The following is a 22941-nucleotide window of genomic DNA, read 5'->3' as shown; positions in this document are numbered from 1 at the left end:
AATATACAAACTTAAAAAAAATAGAAAAAAAGAATTATTGTTGATGGTTTCATAACCAAGCAATGTGTCACAAAAATTTCTTTATTTATTGTTATACATTTTTTGTTTTAAATTGATGTGATTAATGATTAGGCAAAATTAATTCTATTTTATCCATTTATTGTGCATTTTACCAAAAACAAAATTTAGAAGGTAAAATTTTAATAATTGATTTAATTAAATGTACAGTTATTTTCTTTCTGGATTTGAAAAAGCAGCTTAAAATATTTTATGCAAAGCAAAGTATGATTACTTGCATTTTGAATCATCTTGTTCTGAAACTCGTGTCTTTACAATATTGTGTAATGCAAATGCATAAATGTAGGTAAGTCATGTATATAAGTATACATGATGCATCATAAGTATGCATACCTTAAATGTGTTATTGATTGGAGAAGAAAACTTTCTCCAAATTTGTCTTAAAATATTATTTTAAAAAGAAAGTTTCAAAATTATATGTCCCAGATGTACAATATATAGAAAAAAGAATTCTAAAACAAATTGATACACATAAGTCTCAAAAGTCTCATCCTCTTTTTCTTTTTAATTTTTATTTAATACATGGGGAAAAGTTTCTTTGCATAAGGAAATTTAACTATTATGCTTTTAGAAAACTAAAAAATTACCCTCTAAAAGGTTTATGAAGAAAAACAACTATATATTTTGAAATTTTCCATTTATTTCCCGTTTAAACCTTTCATATATTTTTCTATTAATAATTTTTATTCTTCGATGGAGAAAAATTCTCTTTAATTGTTTTATTGTTTGTTTTTATTACCTAAATAGGAAGTTTTAATAGTACAATTCTTGGTTGTGGTTTCAATCAAATTATGACTCTTGCTTTCTAAAAATATTTTATTTCTTTAATTATATTTTAAAGTTTTCTGTTTTCAACTGAGATCACTGCTATGCAAATTTAGAATTTTTAACTTTTAAAACTTCCTATATATTGTTATGAGCTATTATTGTGGGTTTCTCCTATGAGATTTATTCCTGTACTGTCACATAGTAAAATCGTATATGTTTGGTGCATGCTTCTACTATGAGGTATTATTATATGTTTATTTATGATTCTACTATGATATATTTATTATATAATTATTATATTATTTTGTATTTTTATAAGAAAGCTTCTAAAAATGTGTTAGTTAGCCTAACATTCAGTTCAGAGGTTTAAAATTACCCATAGACTGATAAAATCGGATTAGACTGTTCGCGCAAACCATCCCCAAACCCTGAAAAACTTCCTCTAAAAGACTACCTTACCCATTGATCATAAAAAAAATGAATTATTAACGTTGATTTGTTTTTCGTGGATTTGACAAAAATTATCAATTTTTTTTACTTTTTTTGTTTTCTTAAACACTAGGTGGTTCTGTTACTTGCATGCTATCGCTATTTTAAATGAATGGCTAAAAATTTAGTTTGGTTCTATCCAAAATAGAAAAAATACTAAATTTCTGTTAACCTTTCGAGATAATATAAAACAGCACCGAAATTTTATAATGTAACAACTTTGACGCTGATTTGAAATTTCTGAAAATGTCAAAAGTTTTTTTTTTCTTTTTTTTTTATTCCGAAGTGAACATGGTTACAAGCAATTTTAATTATTCGATTTTATTTCGTTTTTTTTTCGTTCGTTTTTAATTCTGATCGTTTTTTATTCATTCGTAGAAAATATGTCAATATAAACTATTTACTTGCTCTTAAACTAATATGAAATTTAAACAAAATTAGACGTGTGACGTATTTTCAGTCTTTGAGTTACGTGGCTCCAAAAAAGAAGAAAAAAAATTACTTTCCTGCTAAAAACATTGCTAAGCTAAATAACGCTTCACAAAAAAGTAATAAGTAATAATAATTGCTGTATTAATAACATCTTCGTATAAGAATGTTTTTTTTAAATCTTTAGAAATATACAAAATTTCATATTGTTTTATTTAATAGTTTTCGAGTTATGGCAGTAAGAGGCACGCTAAGCGAAAATTTTCCGAAATAGTGGTAGCAACGGAAATAACTATTTTTTTTCTTCTTAAATATAGAGCGATTACTGTTAATTGCGCTTATCTTCTCTGCAAAAATTCACATATTTTGAATAATTTTTAAGTGGAAAATTGAATATTTCTAACGAAAGTATTTTGCTCTCTGGTTAAAAAAAATTTTTTTTTTTTAATTTTCAAAATTTTAATTTTACAATTTGTTAGTAATAATGTAAGTATTTAACTGAATAGAGTTATAAAAGAGAGATATAAATAATAATAGAGACATGCTTTCATTTTAAATTCTAAGCATAAAAATATTTTTCATGCGTTTTAATAAAGAAATAAAGTTTGTTCATTATGAGCACGTTTGTACCAATAAAAAAATTGCTTTATTTTAACTAATAAATCAAATGTTAAAAAATATAATATAAATCTAATTATCATCCGATTTATATATTTTGGATGCAGGGGTAATACTGAGTAGCTAGGATTCGAAGGCCAGTTAGAGCTAAACAATTCAATCTATAAATAGTCTTATTTATCTAAGATGTTCATTCTCGAAAAGTCATAAATGTTATACTTTCTTTATAAAGGATTTTTTTCCAGAAAAAATGTAAACCATCCGGTTTTACCCCACTACACATGTTAACTCTATGGAATATTTAAAAACACTTGAATTTCAGTGAAAAAATAGCAGACATTTCTATTTTGTAAAACAAGTTAAAAAAAATTATGCATGTAATTTACATGTTATGGTAGTCAAGGTCATACTCGAAGGGAGGGAAAATTGTCCCATAGCGGCTGAGGGCCCAATCAAAATTTTTAATATAGTTTTTATTAAGTTTTTTTCTTTTTTTTAAAAAAGAAGGAAAATAGCAGGGACTATCTATATAAAAATGTAAATTTTGTATAAAAGGTCTTCAAAAATTCTACAATGTATGAAATTTAGGTTTTTTGAACTTTGAGGCTAAGACTCATAAAAATTTTTGTCAACCCGTCAAACCTTTGTTCAGCTTTGGATGTAGTTATCTTCTTCCTCTGCTGCACTGCAGCTTTTGTGGGTTCAGCATAGACACATATCAAGGAAGGGGGGCACCGGTAGTATCCAGTTTTACCTCGTGATCAGAGTTTATCGAAACGAAACGGAACAGTGCTAATTATCGGGCTAAATCCGTATTGTTTTTTAAGGTGTGAATCCTTAGTAAACATATAATAAGCTAAACTAAAAAAAAATTTATAATTATAATCATCAATATGGATAGCTTAAAAATGAGGGAACATTAGAGAGTTAACATGTAATTATCTACACTTATCTACACTGACGCCGTGAATTAATTATCAACAAAAAGCCAATATAGTAGGACCTTCTTTTTAACTAGTAAAATGCAATTTAGAGTTTGGCCGCAGAAGACACAACTCATTTCCCCGAAATCGATGTGCCGGTTTTACCTCACTACCCCCTATCTAAGTATTGTCCAATTTATTTATATATATTTATATCAAATAATACATTTTCCAGTTAACATAACGCATAAGTTAATTGAAATATAGCTAATGTGATTGTACTTTATAGAAAACGTTCATCACTTCTCATGATTGAAATGTGAGTTTAATTCCGAAATGAAATATTTATCACCAAGCTTGCGCCTACTACTAAGGTATTTATTGGTACATACATTTTAAGAGTGTCTAAACATTTTGATAGGAAATTTAATACTGCAAGAACGTTTTTTTTTCTTTTTGTAGGATTTCGTTTTTAAAATGAATTTTTTTCGTGGTAGTTTTAGCCTCAAATTGTAAGCTATGGTCATTTTGTATCTTATTCAGATTTCCATTTGGGTAGTCTATTCCCACATGCCAAATGGGATGTCGAATTTCAGCAGTCTACCTATATTATTAATCTATGGAAAGACTTTTCTGAATGCTAAGCTAACTTGATTGATTCGAGAAAGTCTGTTTTATGACATAAAACAGAACGCAATACTTTGAGTAAATATGGATAATGAAGAGCTTTGAATGTCTTCTGAGTTTTGAATGTCAAATTTTGATTGTTAAAATCAGTTTAGATATTTGGTTTAAAATCAACTCGAAGAAATTTTTTTTTTGATATATAATTTTTAAAGAATGTTATATTAGTAACTTTAGGACTTGTTTTTCATCTGAAGACGAAAAAAGATTTAAGCGCCCTAAATCTTAAACAATTGAAATTTTTTTCTTTTGTTTAAATTTATAAAAAAATGGTTAGAGCTAATTAAAACCAAAAGCTTGTTATCAAATTTCAATATTGAAATTTTGTGCCTTTTTTATAATGTATAACAAAGTGTAGTTTGAGTTAAAAATTTATTAGAACCAATTTAAATTCTAAAATATTATTTCGCTGTAGCTCAATTTTTTATCTCCATTTCAATTTTTTTGTTTACATTTTCTTTTTAGCTTTGATTACATGAAAGTTTTAAATATTTTTCTTTTTTCCAATCACTTATTGTTAATTTTAACTTTAGTATGTCTATAGTCATAAGTCTACTTATTACCTCTTTAAAAATGATTACAATAGTTACTTATAAAATTTTTTATTTCATTTCAGGCTCTAATGTTAATTTTTTTTCAGGTAAAACTAATAAATATTTTAGATTCATTTTAGTTCATTAAGATGCTCAGTTCAACTAATAAAACCGTATTAATTGGTTTCCTCCCTGAGAATGAATGACTTTGTGTCTGCTACTAATAGACAGAGATGAAGACGGCAGAAAATATTCAGACAACACTTAAAAGATGGTCTTTTTTTCCAAATTAGGTTAGTTTGACAAATCTTTTTAAACTTACGATAATCATAACTGCCAACTAGTACGATCATTGAAAAAAGATTTTTTAAAAAGTTAGAAGTAGAACAATTAAATTTGTAAGAATTAGTTAGGTAGTAGAACAATTAAATTTGTAAGAATTTTCTTTGAACAAAACTATCAAGACATTTCTAAGCATAATTAGCCATGAAATAGATCTTAACTACACATTTTTTAAAAAATTATTGATTAGTCGTGGTAGCTTAAAATTTTTTTGACGTTTTAAACTTCAAAATTTTATACCCCAAAACGCTAGTGTTAAATCTTAATGTAATACTAAGAAAATTATATCTCAGTGACCGTACAAGTTGGCAGCTATGCGTATTGTTCTAAAAAACAATGCATTTTTTAAAAATAGTACTTTTTTTTCGAACCACGAAAGTCTATTTTATATCTGTGGTGATTACTGTTGACATCTAAAGCACGTGATTGACAATTTTGTGTGAAAAGCACTTAGACGTGCGAAGTACGTCTTTCTAGCGCAAGTGGTAGAAAGGAAATCTTTAATTTGTGAGGGAAAGCTATCTCAGATTGAATGTAAGTCACGCTACATTGCAGAATATAAAACACAGAACTATTTAATTTTTGATTTTGTAATATATATATATATATATATATATATTACAATATATATATATATATATATATATATATATATATATATATATATATATATATATATATATATATATATATATATATATATATATATATATATATATATATATATATATATATATATAAGATCAAATACTATACTACTAAAAGAACTTTTTGTAAAAAAATTCAATAAATAACATTGTTGTTAGCATTTTAAAATGTAAATTTGCACTCGCATTGGCTGTTTTGTATATTTAAAAATTTAATTGAATATCAAAATGTCATTTTCCTGTTATGTCACAAACAATCTTTCCAATAATAACTAGCTTTAAAACTTTTCAATGTCTATTTTTTTATTATCTCAACCGTTGTTAAGTATTTCTAGAATATATGCAGAGGGTATTATTTCCAAAAACTTGGTTGAAAATAATTTTTTCTGTCAATAATTTGTTTGTCACATGAAAATCAGTCATTTTACTGGCCACTTTTTTTTAATAATTAACCAAAATAGAGTCACCAATCTATCTATTTTGCGGGTTATCTATTATAATATTATTGTTATTTAAAATACATCAGGTTAAGCGATTGCTAAGAATACCATCCATACCTTTGACAGTAAATAGGTTTTTATGTTGTCATTTTCCTGTCTTCTTGAAATCATTAACATAAACTACATAAATTACAACCTGAATTATTTCAAGAAATCCTGTTGTTTTCTGCGGAAAGTAAACTTCTTAGACTGAAATGTTAAATTAAATGCTGTAAAATGGCTAATTGTCATTATCCTGCCTGTCATTTTCCTGGCTTCTGACTGCCATCAGTTACCAGAATTTTTTTTAAACAGTATAATGTTAAGAGGGAAAGCAAATATTAACCTAATACCCAGTTAAGATTGTAATATCCTTGTATGTAATCAAAGTTATTTATTTATTTAATGATTGATTATTATAAACAATTTTATTCTGCACATATCAACAACAAAAACACTTTTGATTCTTTTAACAGTGGATAAAGTAAATAATTTAAACAATTCATTATCCATAAAACACAGATAGTTAAAATATTAAGGATAAGCTAAGAATGTAATAAAGTTGTAAAATAAAATGATTTGAAATAATTTAAGTTTAAATAATATAATAAAAAAATTTCCAATATAAATTATTATAAATTTAATTTTACTAGGTTATTTTAAGATATTAGGCCTAAAAACAATCTAGGAAAAATAAACTGAGAAAAAAAAACGAGAAGCCGAGAAGAAATGGTATGCTCAAGTTGTTCACAATAACTATTTTTGGAATTTATTTACATAAAAATTTAAAATTAGCTTTTCAACTCTGTCTTTTTTGAGTTCTTAAGTTGAGTTACTTACTATTAGCTTAAAATGACTGTTTTCTTAACTTCTAATCTAATATGTCATTTTCCTGGCATTCAAAATTTGGTGAATTCCTATCTATTTTTTTTCTTGAGCAAATATCAATTAATTGCACTGCTGTCTCTAAGATATTAATAAATGCGACTAAATAAATATACAAAAAAATTAGATTATTTTGAAGACTTTAAATTTGAAGAAAAGTTTTTTTTTCCCGTATTGTCATGTCTCCAAAGAATCACCCATTTATATACCGAGAGAGAGAGAGATACAGAAATATTCATATATATATATATATATATATATATATATATATATATATATATATATATATATATATATATATATATATATATATATATATATTGATAGATATTTAAGTACGTGTTTTGCTTAAGGGGCATTTTTTTCTTCATCTTACGATATAACAGCAATTTCTTTAAAACCAAAATTAAATGGATTCTGAATTTACGTTGGATGAGCAAATATAAATGGGACCTTTCTAATAGCAGCATACGATTTTCATTATCATGGTTACAATAAACTATCTAGAATTTAAATAATTGTTTGTCACTGTAGTTCTCGTTCTTTTTTTTTTCTTTTTTTTTTTTAGTAACTTGAATCAGAAGTAAGCGAAAACGTTTCTAATCCAGTTGCAGAGCACATAATAATAAAATTTTTAACGAGAGGAAATGTCAAATGTACTGACATCTTGGGCAGATTACAGGCGAACTCTGACAATGATATCCTGTCTAGAGCTCAAGTATGCAAACGGCATTAATCATTTAAACAGGGCCGTTAAAAAATTGAAAACTAGTCTCATGCTCTTCAACCAAGATTGAGTCTTACTACAGACCTTATTCATAATGGCCGACGAATGAAAGTTCGAGAAATTTGTGCTGTGACAAAGATGAGTTATGGAAGTATGCAAAGCATAATTCATGACTATTTGGAATATAGAAAAATCTCAGCGAGGTGGGTACCTAGAATTTTGAACACAAAACAAAAGTATGCAAAAAAAAAAGAAGTTTGTCAAAGACCGAAGTAACACAACCAAAGTTTCAGACATTTCACTGAGATACAGTTCAACATCCACTATATAGTCTGAATTTGGCACTTTTAGATTAGCATTTGTTTAGAAAAATTAAAAAAACTTTATGAAAACTTAAAAAACTCAAAGTTGCAACAATCACTACTATGGTTGATAGAATCAATCACTTTAAAAACCATAATACAAAGAATAAAATGGTTTTAAAAATTATTACCATTAAAGAAAAAATCATTTATTTTTAGAATCCAATCAATAAATATAGCCAACAAATTAGTTGATAGAATGAAAGAAACAAACTTTTGAACTTTAATGGCATGAAGTCGTTTAAGTGCTCATCAGCTAGGAAAAATGAGGAAAATACTTGATTCTTTTGCACTTTAACTAAGCAATTCAGTTAATCTGCAAATTATCTTGATAGAGATTCTTGACTCCGACATCCTACATTTCTTAATGTTAGGAAAATTAAGAAGGCGGAGATAAAAATAATCTATTGAAATACAATAATTATATTTCGTTTACGACATTAAGATGTAATGATTACAATTTAATGATCTTTAATTTTCCCTCAGAATATAAAGAAAAATGAGCAAGAAGCCTTGTAAAGACGTCTAACAGTCATTAATGGTAAGGTAAGGTAACTATCGGTAAGTTTTACTAGCTTAAAAAATGGTATGTGATTCTGCTCTTTGTAAAGGTAAGCTTACTAATAATACTTAATAATAAGGTAAATTATTTATTTATCTTGAATTTCTGTTTGTATGAAAGTAATCCTAAAAAAAGGTTGAGTAAGTAATCTTATATTGCGTTTTTTACTTCAGGGTAAAAAAAAAAGGCAAAATTTTGTCCGTTTTTTTTCCGTTTGGTACATTTTCGTTCGAGGGATCCCGTCACACATTCCGCAAAATTCATCATTCCTCCTACGTCCGCGTTTAATTATATGTGAGGAATATCGGTCGTTCCGTCATCTCATTGCTTTTGCGTTTCCATACTTTTGTTACTTTTTTCCGGTCTTTTCCATTTCTTTTCAGTTTTTCATTGTTTTCTGAGACTCTTTCCACTGTGTTTGTCCCTATTTTTTTCACTTTTCAGAAGTTTTACTTTTCCATTGTGCCTTTTCCACGTTTTATTTTCATTGTTTCTTTTCCAAATTTTTTTTGCTTTTTCTTTAAATTTTTTTCCATTGATGCATTTTAAATTTCTTTTAATTGTTTCGTTTCCAATTTTTCCATTATCTTTTTCTTATATTTTTTTTTCCATTGTGTAATTCTTATATTTTCTCCTTAGTACTTTTTCTATATTTTTTTCATTGCTTTTTTTTATTGCTTTTTTTTTCATAGTTTTTTCTCGCCACTTTTTTCCATTGCTCTTTTTACTTTGTGTTTTTTTTCATTTTTCCATTGTGTTTTTTTAATTTATTCCGGTGCATTTTTCTTTTTTTTTCCCAGTGTTTTTTTCCAACAGTTTTTCTGATTTTTTCCTGTGGAGTTTTTAATTTTCCATTTTATCCATTGTATTTTTTCGTTTTCTTCCTCAGCGTTTCCCAATTTTTCCATTGTTTTTTATTTTTAATTTTTTCAGTATTTTTTTCTATTTTTTCCTGTGCATAATTTTCCTTTTTCATTGTTCCTTATTTTTCTATTTTTTCGATTTTTTGTGTAATTTCAAAGTGTTTTTTTTCTCTCCTTTCAATTTCTTTTTCGATTGAGTAATTTTTATATTTCTTCCTTCGTATTTTTTCCATATTTTTTCCATTGTTTTTCTTTCTATTTTTGCCATTGCGTTTTAACTTAGTGTTTTTTTCTTTACCTTTTTCCGGTGTGTTTTTTCATTTTTCCATTGTGTATTTTCCATTGTGTTTCTTCCATTCTGTTTCTTTCGGTTTTTTTTCCATTGTGTTTTTTTAAATTTTTTCCAGTGTATTATTTGATTTTTTCCAGGGTTTTTTAATTTTTTTCCATTGTGTTTTTTGTATTCTCATCGTTTTTTTACATTTTTCCAATCTGTGTTTTTTTTCTATTTTTCCCATTGTATTTTTGCGATTTTTCCTATGGAGTTTTTTTAGTTTCAATTTTATCCATTGTCTTTTTCTATTGTTTTTTTTTTAGTGTTTTTTCGATTTTTTCCTGTGTGAAATTTTCCTTTTTTCTATTGTGTTTTCCTTATTTTTCAATAGTTTTTTTCCATTTTTGAAGGTGTGTTTTTTCATTTTTCCAATGAGTATTTTCCATTGTGTTTCTTCCAATCTGTTTTTTTTTCAGATTTTTTCCATTGTGTTTTTTTAATTTTTTCCAGTGTATTATTTGATTTTTTTTCCAGTGTTTTTTCATTTTTTTGTCGATTGTGTTTTTTGTATTCTCATCTTTTTTTTTACATTATCCAATCTGAGTTTTTTTCTGTTTTTTTTTATTGTATTTTTCCGATTTTTCCTATGGAGTTTTTTTAATTTCAATTTTATCCATTGTATTTTTCCATTGTTTTTATTGTTATTTTTTCTGTGTTTTTTCGATTTTTCCTGTGCGAAATTTTCTTTTTTCCATTGTGTTTTCCTTATTTTTCTATTGTTTTTTACCTTTTTTCCGGTGTGTTTTTTCATTTTTCCATTGTGTTTCTTCCATGCTGTTTTTTTCGTTTTTTTAATTTTTCCAGTGTCTTTTCGATTTTTTCCTGTGTGAAATTATCCTTTTTTCCATTGTGTTTTCCTTATTCTTCTATTGTTTTTTTTCCAATTTTTCCGGTGTGTTTTTTCATTTTTCCAATGTGCATTTTCCGTTGTGTTTCTTCCATTCTCTTTTTTTCGGTTTTTTTCCATTGCGTTTTTTTTAATTTTTTTCCAATGATTTTTAATTTTTTCCATTCTGTTTTTTGTATTCTCATTGTTTTTTTACATTTTTCCAATCTGTGTTTTTTTCTGTTTTTTCCATTGTATTTTTCCGATTTTTCCTATCGAGTTTTTTTAATTTCAATTTTATCCATTGTATTTTTCCATTGTTTTTATTTTTTCAGTGTTTTTTCGACTTTTTCCTGTGTGAAAATTTCCTTTTTTCCATTGTGTTTCCTTAATTTTCTATAGTTTTTTTCCATTTTTGAAGGTGTGTTTTTTCATTTTTCCATTGTGTTTCTTCCATTCCTTATTTTCGGTTTTTTTCCATTGTGTTTTTTAAATTTTTTCCTGTATATTTCTTAATTTTTTTCCGGGGTTTTTTAATTTTTTTCCATTGTGTTTTTTGTACCCTCATCGTTTTTTTACATTTTTCAAATCTGTGTTTTTTCCTATTTTTTCCATTGTATTTTTCCTATGGAGTTTTTTTAATTTTAATTATGTCCATTGTATTTTTCCATTGTTTTTATTTTTTCAGTATTTTTCGACTTTTTCCTGTGTGAAAATTTCCTTTTTTCCATTGTGTTTTCCTTATTTTTCTATTGTTTTTTTCCATTTTGCAGGTGTGTTTTTTCATTTTTACAATGTGTATTTTCCGTTGTGTTTCTTACATTCTCTTTTTTTCGGTTTTTTTCCATTGTGTTTTTTTTAATTTTTCTCCAGTGTTTTTTAATTTTTTCCATTCTGTTTTTTGTATTCTCATTGTTTTTTTAAATTTTTCCAATCTGTGTTTTTTTCTGTTTTTTCCATTGTATTTTTCCGATTTTTCCTATGGAGTTTTTTTAATTTTAATTATGTCCATTGTATTTTTCCATTGTTTTTATTTTTCAGTGTTTTTTCGAGTTTTTCCTGTGTGAAAATTTCCTTTTTTTCCATTGTGTTTTCCTTATTTTTCTATTGTTTTTTTCCATTTTGCAGGTGTGTTTTTTCATTTTTACAATATGTATTTTCCGTTGTGTTTCTTCCATTCTGTTTTTTTCCATTGTGTTTTTTTAATTTTTCCAGTGTTTTTTTATTTTTTCTATTCTGTTTTTGTATTCTCATCATTTTTTTACATTTTTCCAATCTGTATTTTTTTCTATTGTATTTCTCAGATTTTTCGTATTTAGTTTTTTTAATTTCAATTATATCCATTGTATTTTTCCCTTGTTTTTATTTTTTCAGTGTTTTTTCGATTTTTTCGTGTGTGAAATTTTCATTTTTTTTCCATCATGTTTTCCTTATTTTTCAATTGTTTTTTACCATTTTTCCGGCGTGTTTTATCATTTTTCCATTATGCTTCTTCCATTCTGTTTTTTTCGGTTTTTTTCCATTGTGTTTTTTTAATTTTTTCCAGCTTATTTTTTGATTTTTTTCCAGGTTTTTTTTAATTTTTTTTTCCATTCTGTCTTTTCTATTCTCATCGTTTTTTTACATTTTTCCAATCTGTGTTTTTTTCTATTTTTTCCATTGTATTTTTCCTATGGAGATTTTTCAATTTCAATTTTATCCATTGTATTTTTCCATTGTTTTTATTTTTTCAGTGTTTATTCGATTTTTTGAGTAAAATTTCTTGTGTGAAATTTTCCTTTTTTCCATTGTGTTTCCTTATTTTTCTATAGTTTTTTTTCAATTTTTGAAGGTGTTTTTTCATTTTTCCAATGTGTATTTTCCATTGTATTTCTTCCAATCTGTTTTTTTTTCGGTTTTTTTCCATTGTGTTTTTTTAATTTTTCCTGTGTCTTATTTAATTTTTTCCAGTCGATTATGTTTTTTGTATTCTCATCGTTGTTTTTACATTATCCAATCTGTGTTTTTTTCCATTGTATTTTTCGATTTTTCCTATGGAGTTTTTATAATTTCAATTTTATCCATTGTATTTTTCCATTGTTTTTATTTTTATTTTTTCTGTGTTTTTTCGATTTTTTTTTCATTTTTTTTCCTTATTTTTCTATTGTTTTTTACCATTTTTCCGGTGTGTTTTTTCATTTTTCCATTGTGTTCCTTCCATACTGTTTTTTTCGTTTTTTTTCCATTGTGTTTTTTTCTTAATTTTTTCCAGTGTATTTTTTGATTTTTTTCCAGTGTATTTTTTGATTTTTTTCCAGGGTTTTTTAATTTTTTTTCAATTGTGTTTTTTGTATTCTCATCGTTTTTTTTTTTCATTTTTCCAATCTGTGTTTTTTTTTTATTTTTTCCATTGTATTTTTCCGATTTTTCCTATGGAGTTTTTTTTATTTCAGTTTATCTGTTGTATTTTTCCATTGTTTTTGTTTTTATTTTTACTGTGTTTTTTCGATTTTTTCCTGTGTGAAATTTTTCTTTTTTTCATTGTGTTTTCCTTATTTTTCTATTGTTTTTTTTTCCATTTTTCCGGTGTTTTTTTTTCCATTTTTCCGGTGTTTTTTTTTCCATTTTTCCGGTGTTTTTTTTTCGTTTTTCCAAATTGTATTTTCCATTGTGTTTCTTACTTTTAGTTTTTTTACATTGTGTTTTTTTAATTTTTTCCAGTGTTTTTTAATTTTTTTCCTTTGTGTTTTTTGTATTCTCATCGTTTTTTTACATTATTCCAATCTGTGTTTTTTATTCTCTTTTATCCATTGTATTTTTCCATTGTTTTTATTTTTTCAGTGTTTTTTCGATTTTTTTCTGTGTGAAATTTTCCTTTTTTCGTTGTTTTCCTTATTTTCTATTGTTTTTTTCCCATTTTTCCGGTGTGTTTTTTCATTTTTCCATTGTGTATTTTCCATTGTGTTTCTTCCATTATGCTTTTCCGGTTTTTTTCCATTGTGTTTTTTGTATTCTCATCGTTTTTTCACATTTTTCCATTGTGTTTTTTGTATTCTCGTCGTTTTTTTCACATTTTTCCAATATGTGTTTTTTTTCTATTTTTTCCATTGTATTTTTCCTATGGAGTTTTTTTAATTTCAATTTTATCCATTGTATTTTTCCATTGTTTTTATTTTTTCAGTGTTTTTTCGATTTTTTCCTGTGTGAAATTTTCCTTTTTTCCATTGTGTTTCCTTAATTTTCTATAGTTTTTTTTTCCATTTTTGAAGGTGTGTTTTTTCATTTTTCCATTGTTTCTTCCATTTTTTTTTCATTTTTTTTTCCATTGTGTTTTTTAAATTTTTTCCTGTATATTTTTTAATTTTTTTTCCGGGTTTTTTTTTTAATTTTCTTCCATTGTGTTTTTTGTACCCTCATCGTTTTTTTACATTTTTCAAATCTGGGTTTTTTCCTATTTTTTCCATTGTTTTTATTTTTTCAGGGTTTTTCGACTTTTTCCTGTGTGAAATTTTTCTTTTTTCCTTTGTGTTTTCCTTATTTTTCTATTGTTTTTTCCATTTTGAAGGTGTGTTTTTTCATTTTTCCATTGTGTACTTTTCATTGTGTTTCTTCCATTCGTTTTTTTTTCCATTGTGTTTTTTTAATTTTTTCCAGTGTATTTTTTGATTTTTTCCAGGGTTTAATTTTTTTCCCATTGTTTTTTGTATTCTCATCGTTTTTCTGCAATTTTCCATTGTACTTTTCCGATTTTTCCTATGGAGTTTTTTTAATTTCTATTTTATCCATTTTATTTTTCCATTGTTTTTATTTTTATTTTTTCATTGTTTTTTCGATTTTTTCCTGTGTGAAATTTTCCTTTTTTCCATTGTGTTTTCCTTATTTTTCTATTGTTTTTTTTTCTTCCATTTTTTTGTGAAATTTCAAAGCTTTTTTTCTCTTTTTTGATCCTTTTCTCCCATTGCGTTTTTTTTTCTATCTTCCTTTAGTTGATAACAAATTAGATTATCTCTATTGCATTTGACGATTCATCTCTATTTCGTCACCTTACCTTCCCTTTTTTTTTAAATGATGCAAACTTTGTATCGCGTGCTTCGTCTTTTCAAAGTTTTCTTTGCTTTTCTCGTCCTTTTCTAAGTTTTTCCAATTTTTTTATGTTATCTCATATTTTTTTTAAAACAAACTTTGCGTCTTTTTATTTTAAAATTAACTAAAAATAACTTTTCAGCGTTTTATTAGTTTGTTTCGTCTGATTTTTTTCCCTCAATGTGGTTTATCTGTATTTCTTTAAATAGGTGCATGAGTTGTTTTTTCAGTGTTGTTCATTTGGTTTTTTCAATGCAGTTCATCAGTTCTGTCAGTATAATTTCCATTGGTATTTTCTCTTTCTTTGTGTGTGTGTTCTCAGTTGGATTTTTTCAGTTTGTTTTTTCACTGATTTTTCAGTCAGTGTGTTTTCCATTTTTTTTTAAAATGTGTTTTACGTTTTTTCCCATTTTTTACATTTTGCTTTCCATATTATTACTATTTGTTTGTACTACCACAATTACTATTTGGTGTGTTTTCAATTTATATTTTTTGGTATTTTCCATTGATATTCTTTCAGTATTTTTCAATACTTTTTTTCAGTGTGCTCAATCTTGTCTTTTCCTCCAGTTTTTCTCCATATTTTTCGCAATTCTTTGTTTTACAGTTTTTTCTCATTTTTGTTTAAATTTAAGTTTTCTATTTTTTTACTACATCTGATAAATTCCATCCGTGACTTCTGTCGTTGTATTTTTCAATATTTTTCATTTCTCAGTTTTTTAATCTTGCTTTTTCCACATTTTTAATATTCAAATTTTATCCTGTCAAATTTTCAAGTTATTTTTTTAAAATTACTTATCAATTTTTTTTTGTTTTCGTTTTTTTCTAGTTTTTTTTTTAGTTCTGGTTTTTTACAATGTAAATACCATTTTTTTGTTCGTATCAATTGAAGTTCAATTCGTGTTTTGTCATCCCATTTTTTTATCAGTTTGTTTTCAAATTTTTCGTTTCTTTTTTTTTCTATGCCCTGTTTTTTTTATTGTTTCAAATTAATGTCTGTTTCATTGCATGCTTCAATACTAGTATGGGTTTAAATTTTTTACAAAATACTTTTTCAATTTTTAATTATGTGTTATAATTTCTTATCAGAGTATTCAGTTTTATTTTCCAATTCGAATTCTACATTTCATGTGATTTGTTTTTCCAATTTTTTCCTTATTTTTTTTCTTATTTGATTTAGATTTTTTTTCCAGTTTTTATTTCTTTTTTTTTCATGTAGTTTTAGCTTTTCATTCATTATGTCTAAAGATATTTTTCTGAAGTAATTTTCAGTTTGGTTATCTAATATGTTTCACAGCACTTCATTCAATTTCTTTCAAATATTTTTCCCTTCAGTGTGATTTTTCAGTATCATCCCGGTTTTTGGTTTTTCATTCATAGTTTCAACTATCCACTCCACATTTTCTCTTCAATTTTTTTTCGTGCTTACTGTGATCAGAAAAAACGCTTCATTTAAATTCTAATTTATTATATTTCAGTTTTTAAGGATTTGCTCACAATGTCCGATATATAAGTGTATGCCTGACTTATTGGAATCGGCCAGATTGACTAACATTGCCTGCCTCCTTCTCTTTGAGCAGAAGAAGAGGAATTGTCGCTTTTGAGAGATAAAGACTGTAAGTAAAAAGTTCCATCCTTATTTTTCTTTGTTAACTGTTTTATACGTTGAAAATTTTAAATTTTATACACCAGTTTTTTTAATAACTTATTGGAGATTCTAGTTCTCGTAAGATCTCCAAAAAGATCTTTAAAAGCATCATGAGCAAAATTTCTTATTTCCCTCAATCGCAAAAATTATTTTTAATGTATTTTGAGTGTATCCGGGTACTATTCATTGTCAATTAGTGTTTAGTCACTTTATCTTTATGTTAAGATTGACTTCTCTCTCTCTCTCTCTCTCTCTCTCTCTCTCTCTCTCTCTCTCTCTCTCTTTCTTATAAACTTGGTCTGTTAATGGAAATATCGGAACTCTCTTTGGGTCTCTCTTCATTAAAATTCAATTTTTAAAAAATATTTTACAGATTTTCAAAATTATTTGTTGCGCTATTTTTGGTTATCATATTTAATTTATAATTTTTACCATGCTGTTAGGACATTCAACATTAAAAATACATTTCAATTATTAAATATTTCATTTAGAAGAAAAAAAATTCAAATATTTGAATAGCTTATTTTTCTTTAACACCATAATAAAATAAAAATTTAAATTTGCTTATGCAATCAATAAAGCATATACTGTGATATATAATGCAATAAAAAGATAGTGATTCCTTAAAATAATTTAGGTATTAATTATAATTATAATCATACTGAATCAAAAGTGAAAAAAAAATATAATGAAAACACTAAATTTTAATATTTTAATTTAAACAAACAATATGGTAAACTATTGAATATTATCAATTAAATTTTTTTTCACGATTCCTGTAATCAGAAAAAACGGTTGATTTTAAATTTTAATTTATTATTTTTCAGCTTTTGAGGATTTGTTCACAATTACCCGGCATAAAAGTGTATGCCTGACTCCTTAGAATCTGCTAGATTGACTCTAACATTACCTGCCTCCTTCTCTTTAAGCAGAAGAAGAGGAATTCTTGCTTTTGAAAGATAAAGAATGTAAGTAAAAAGTTCCATCCTTATTTTTCTTTGTTAACTGTCTTATACATTGCAAATTTTAAATTTTATACACCATTCATGTAACCGTTTTTTTTAAAATAACTTCTCGGAGATATCAATACCATCAATATTTCTGAGTCACTGAGTCCGGTGTATTATGAGGCTATTAAGCTCAACGTGTTCGCTGCGACCACAGTAAATATTGACAAGAGTGTACTGCCGTGCAATTGAAAAAACAAATTTAGTGCTTTACGATTGATTCCGAGACACCCACATGTAGTTCAATGCGTCTAGCTCTCTTAAGATCTAAAGGATTGCTAAACGCATTCCTTAAAAACATCATTAGAAAAATTTCTTATTTTCTTCACTCGCGAGATAAAAAAAAACTCTTAAGATGCTTCTAACGAACTATATGTACTATAATCAACTTTAATTTTTTTATACACACGAATTTTTCCAGACAAAAGGATTCTCCATCGCTTTCTTTTTAATGAAGAAAACATTTTTAAAAATGATAAAATCCGAATTTTTTAACTCCATATAAATTCTATTAGAAATGAAGTTTTACCATTTTAAATGAATAGGTTTTCTAGTAAAAAATTTGGTTTTTATCTTTTATTACATTAATTGGTTTTTATATTTTATCACTTTAGTTTTATTTATTCATGCCAGCGAAAAATTTTAACTTATTACTTATGAATTTATTATTTAATCAAACAAGTTTGGTGGCTTATAATAAGCTGTAAGGAAAATATTTTCATTTACCTATTTGCTGATTAACTTTACTCAAAATTAGATTAAAATAAATTAAACTAAATAAATTATTCCAAAACCTCTATTAGTGTGAAAATGTGATATTTTTGCATAAATAAATAAATGTCTTAACTTTTCAGTGTCTCTTTTTATAAAAATTTTGGCTTGCCTTGTAACTTATTAATTTTATATATTTGCCTAACTTATTATATTTGTCTTGTAATTTATTAAGTTTCTGCCTACAATAATTATACTGAAAATATTATAAGTTTTAAAATCACGTAACACGTGGTATTTGATATCAGTTCAAAATCATAAGATGGCGCTGTGCTGACCTCTGACGGAATTCCCGATTGTGCCTGAGACTATATATGAATATATGCTTCAAGAAACCTGAAATAAAGAAATTATATACTGGATGCTTGAACTAATCACCCTTAGTATTGGGCTTTTCAGTACCCCTCTCAAAACAAAATAACTTAGCAAGTTGGGAGATGCAAATTAATCTTAATTCGGAGATAATTTAATATTGACAGAATAAAGAAATGAATCATCCAACTTCGTCGAATTTCTAGACAAAAGTGCAAAATAAAGACAACAAAACCAGTTTGATTGTCTTATAAAAGTAGAAAATATTCATAAAAATCAGGTTTCAACTACTCTCCGTTTTATTTTGGCAATCAAACAGGTTTAGATTCCTTTAACCTCGCTTTCCTTTTTAAAATGATTGTCTGGGATAGTATTTTTTGTTTCTTTCTTTACTAAAATATTAATTGACGATCACTAACTTCAATTGCTTCAATTTTGACAAAAATTTCAAAAATATATACTGAAAGTGGTATTTACGGAACACCTTTCAAAATTAACTAGCTAACAAACAATTACGCATGCAGATTATTTCATATTGATTGCCCTTTATATACATTTTTTAATAATTATTATTTAAGCAAAATACTATATAACATTAACATAACTAATATTTCAGAGAAGAGAAAAAATATCTATCAAACTGAAGATGGTACTTACTGAAAAATCAAAACTTGTTTGAATGCCTTAAAGAAACGAAAGAGTAGTTTAAATGTGATTTAGAAACTCCTAATTTCATCAGTTACTGGTTTTGATGTTTTTCATCCCATCCCATCCATTACCCCTTTGATTCGACAGTTTTTGATCGTATGTTTTCTTTCCTCCTCGCTTAAATAATAATGTGAGTGCACTAATATGCATTACTTCATTTTTGACAAAAATTTTGAAATCAATATTAAAGGTGGTGACTATGGAAAATTACTGCACAACAATCTTCCAAACTTTACAACTCTTTTGTATAAAATGCTTTTCAACGTTACTGTTTTAAAAAAGGAATAATTAATTAATATATATAATTAGTTTTGCTGGAAAAAAGGTTTATACGTCAAGATGAAATTTTCAGACAGCAATATTGTACTTTAAGTAGTTAATATATATATATATATACATACATAGAGGGTGTTCCCGAATTCATGGTAAAAATTTTAAAGTTAGATACCGCACTTTGTAACAATCATTTACTGTTCAGGAATGTATGGACGCAAGTGACGCGATGAGGCTGAAACAGGAGAAATTAAAAAAAAAGAGAGAAATTTAGTTATCGGTTGGTTGCGCAGGCCACCGTAATCGGTTGGTTGGCTGCCAAAGGAAAGTCCCATTCTCAATTACGCTAAATTCTACGATGGAAGACTTTACGTATGTCGAAAAATCAGATATCCATTGCATGTACGGAAGTACAAATGGTAACGGCAGAGTTGCGCAACGAATGTATCACGCGCAGTTTTCGGATCGACGAATGCCGGCTCACAGAATTTTTCAGCTGTTACATCGTCAACTTCGTGAAACGGGTTTTTTTTTATTTCACCAGACATGAAACTGGTCGACGAACAAGTGCGCGCAGTCCAAACCTGGAAGAAAGCATCTTGGACATTGTGGCTGATAGACACGAGTTACGTACAAAAGCTGTTGCTCATCATGTAGGTCTAAGTCATCAGGCAGTTTGTAGAATATTAAATTAAAATCGCTGACACCCCTTCCATTTTCAGCGAGTACAAGCTTTGAGTCCAGCAGATAATCCTTTCCGCCTGGGCTTTTCATTGGGTGGTACAGCAATGGGCGCTAAAAACGTACTTTATACGTCATGTACTATTTACAGATGAGGCGACGCTTACACACGAAGGTGTGACTTTAATACGCGCAATTCCCATGTGTAGAGTAACCGAGAATCCACACGGAACGCGACCACATGCGCATTAACGACGATTCTGTGTGGGATGTGTGGGTTTTTGATTGACCCATACTTACTATACTGACGTGACTTAATGGCGAATGTTATCTTATTTTTCTAGAACATGTGTTGCCAGAACTACTGCAGGACATTCCAATCGAGATTCGTCACCACATGTGGTTTCAGCATGATGATGCGCCAGCCCATTTTACTTGCTCTAATATCCGAAAGGGCTGCACGTGTGCGTGAAATAACTGGCATCTTTGAACGTGAGGCCAATCGCTCCACCGACGCTGTCAAGCACGTATCGATACTGGTGAACGCAATTTTTACAAGTCATTGTAAACATTACTCTTGTCAACAATGCTTTCAATAAAAAAATTTGTCGTTCCTTTCGTCTCTTATTTTTTGTGTTTGCACCTAACTGCCTCACTTGCGTTCGTACAATAAATGATACGTAATCCTATACAATAAATGATTGTTACAATGTCCTGCACCTACCCTTAAAATTTGTTCCAAGAATTTGGAACCACCCTGTATAAATATTAAGGATTTTTTCTATAAAAATACCTTAAAATACTAAATTTCAAAAAAATTAAAAATTATAATCTTCAATTATTCAATAATATTATTCTAATAACTTCAACTCAAAAATCTACAGATAATAGATTAATTTTAAAAAACACACCTAATAATTTTTTTAAAGAATATTTTATCCTTCCGAGTACCAATCCACTTCCTGCATAAAATATAAAATTCGATAAAATCCTCTCTTTACTATATTTGTTGAAAATTCCAGTAGAAAATTTTTCCAGTAGCCTTTCAAATGACTGATGCAGTAAATAAGTTAAATTCAAAAGTAAATGCTTTGCGTTTTAACTAATATTAAAAGATTTAATGAAAATTCAAAGCATTTAATTCGAGTAAAATTTTCAGCTAATTAATGAAAAACAATTCTAGAATGTTCATTTCATTGCAACAAAAAATAAAAAATATACAAAAAAAGTTAAACTGTAATAAAAAATGTTATTTATTTAACTCTTTGTAACTCAACAACTCTGATTTAAGAAATATTTACGCGGATGTTAGAATACATCATATTATACGTGTAAAAACTAAAGAAAAAATTAAGATCTTAAAATTAAAAATTTATTGATAAAAAGTATTTGTTGAACATCTCCAATATCGTGAAAAATATCACAAAAATTCAAATATATTTAAAACTTCATGGGAAAAATTTTGAAATTGTTGTTTTTATGGTAACAAAGTCTCACACCACATTTTTCAATCCCTCCTTAGTTAAATATACAATCAAGGGAATTGTTGTAAAAAAATTGTGTTGTGGAACAATTATTGCTAAACGCATTATAATATTGGTAGCTGCACCAAGACTTGGTTCCCTCGAGTTTGCAATATTTTCTTTACCTGAATTTGGTTCGATTTTATAGGTAAATCCAGCTCATTATAGAAATGAATTTTCATGTATGTTGCAGATATGCAACGCGGTGATACAAAGGGTTAAATGTTATATACTATAGATTGTTCACGTATGATTATTTATGCATACGGATTAATTTAGGATTATTATTTACAATTAATTGGCACTAGTGTATGCATATCTTGCTTATGAAGCCAATTCTAGGCTCACAACTTTTTTATTATTCAAAAATATTAAATATATCCTCCTATAAGGTTAAAAAATTTATTCAGAATGTTATTTTACGGAATAAAAACACTAAAAGGCATGTAACTGTTAACATAATTACCAGCTGAGAAGTAAGAAAACATAAAAAAATTTAAATACAGGGTATCTGCGCACCAGGGAAGTCATGAGAAGTCATAGGAAGGCATGAATTTCGGTATTGAACAAAATTTGTCACGAAATGTCATGATTTTAACTATTTTTTAAAAAAAAAATCGTAGAAAGTCGCCGAAATATTTAATTTTTAAAATGGAATTTAGTCATTGTGTTCCGAATATCTGAATTTGAAACAAAATCCCGACTCAGTAATATTTTATTAAAATATAAAATGTTTTATCAGGTTCTTTAAAAAATATGGTGTTCTTTCAAAAAATGAAAGAAAAAGCATTTTTAGAGTGAATTATCTTTTAAACTTCTGTGATTTCAGAATTTTTGTTATAATTTTTTTATTTTATCAATTGCAAATTTTTTGCTGAAGAAAGCCAGTCATTGGCGAATTTGTTTTATTGCAAAATGAGAACAGAAAAATCAGGAGTGTTTCTTTCTTTTCCGATGAACAAGAAAAGTTTCTTAAGAATATAATTCTGCAGGAAAAAAAAATTTCTTTTGTGTTTTTTTCAGCTATTTTATTGCTTCAACTCTTTCAATTCTGTTTTTTTTTTTTTTTTTTAATTTAAAATCTAGAAATATGAAGATGCAGAGCAAAACAGCTTTGGTTATGCCTATCATTTCAATTAATGTTATTATAATGCTATTTTTAATTTATTGTTGTGTTTTTGCTGGGTAAAATAGTAACTTTGTGCAGTCATGAAAAATTCTTGGAATTAGTCGTAGAAAGTCATGAATTTGAAAATCTAAAATGTAGCAGATACCCTGTAAATAGATATTGTAAAAAAAGGACTATACAGCCTAATTTTAAAAATACGTTTATAATTACTTCATTTATATCAATTGTCAAAAAATTGAAAGAAACGGAATATTTTAAATACGGGCTCCTTTTTCTCC

At 26.8% G+C, this 22941-nt stretch overlaps 1 protein-coding gene across 1 annotated transcript in view; it reads left to right on the top strand.

Annotated features, from left to right (window-relative positions):
- Positions 1 to 15075: 15075 nt before the first annotated feature.
- Positions 15076 to 22941, top strand: part of LOC139424856 (uncharacterized) — a 165038-nt gene continuing 157172 nt past the window's right edge. The window contains exons 1-2 of the mRNA XM_087158755.1: positions 15076 to 16227; positions 17087 to 17227. The gene's annotated coding sequence lies outside the window, so the exon portion shown is untranslated. The remainder of the gene's footprint in view (positions 16228 to 17086; positions 17228 to 22941) is intronic.

This window comes from Parasteatoda tepidariorum, chromosome 3 (genome assembly GCF_982258835.1).
Source record: "Parasteatoda tepidariorum strain Cologne lab strain chromosome 3, Ptep-v5.0, whole genome shotgun sequence".
Lineage (NCBI taxonomy): Eukaryota > Metazoa > Arthropoda > Arachnida > Araneae > Theridiidae > Parasteatoda > Parasteatoda tepidariorum.
The sequence above is the reverse complement of the archived record's forward strand: the minus strand, read 5'-3'. Positions and strand labels throughout refer to the sequence as shown.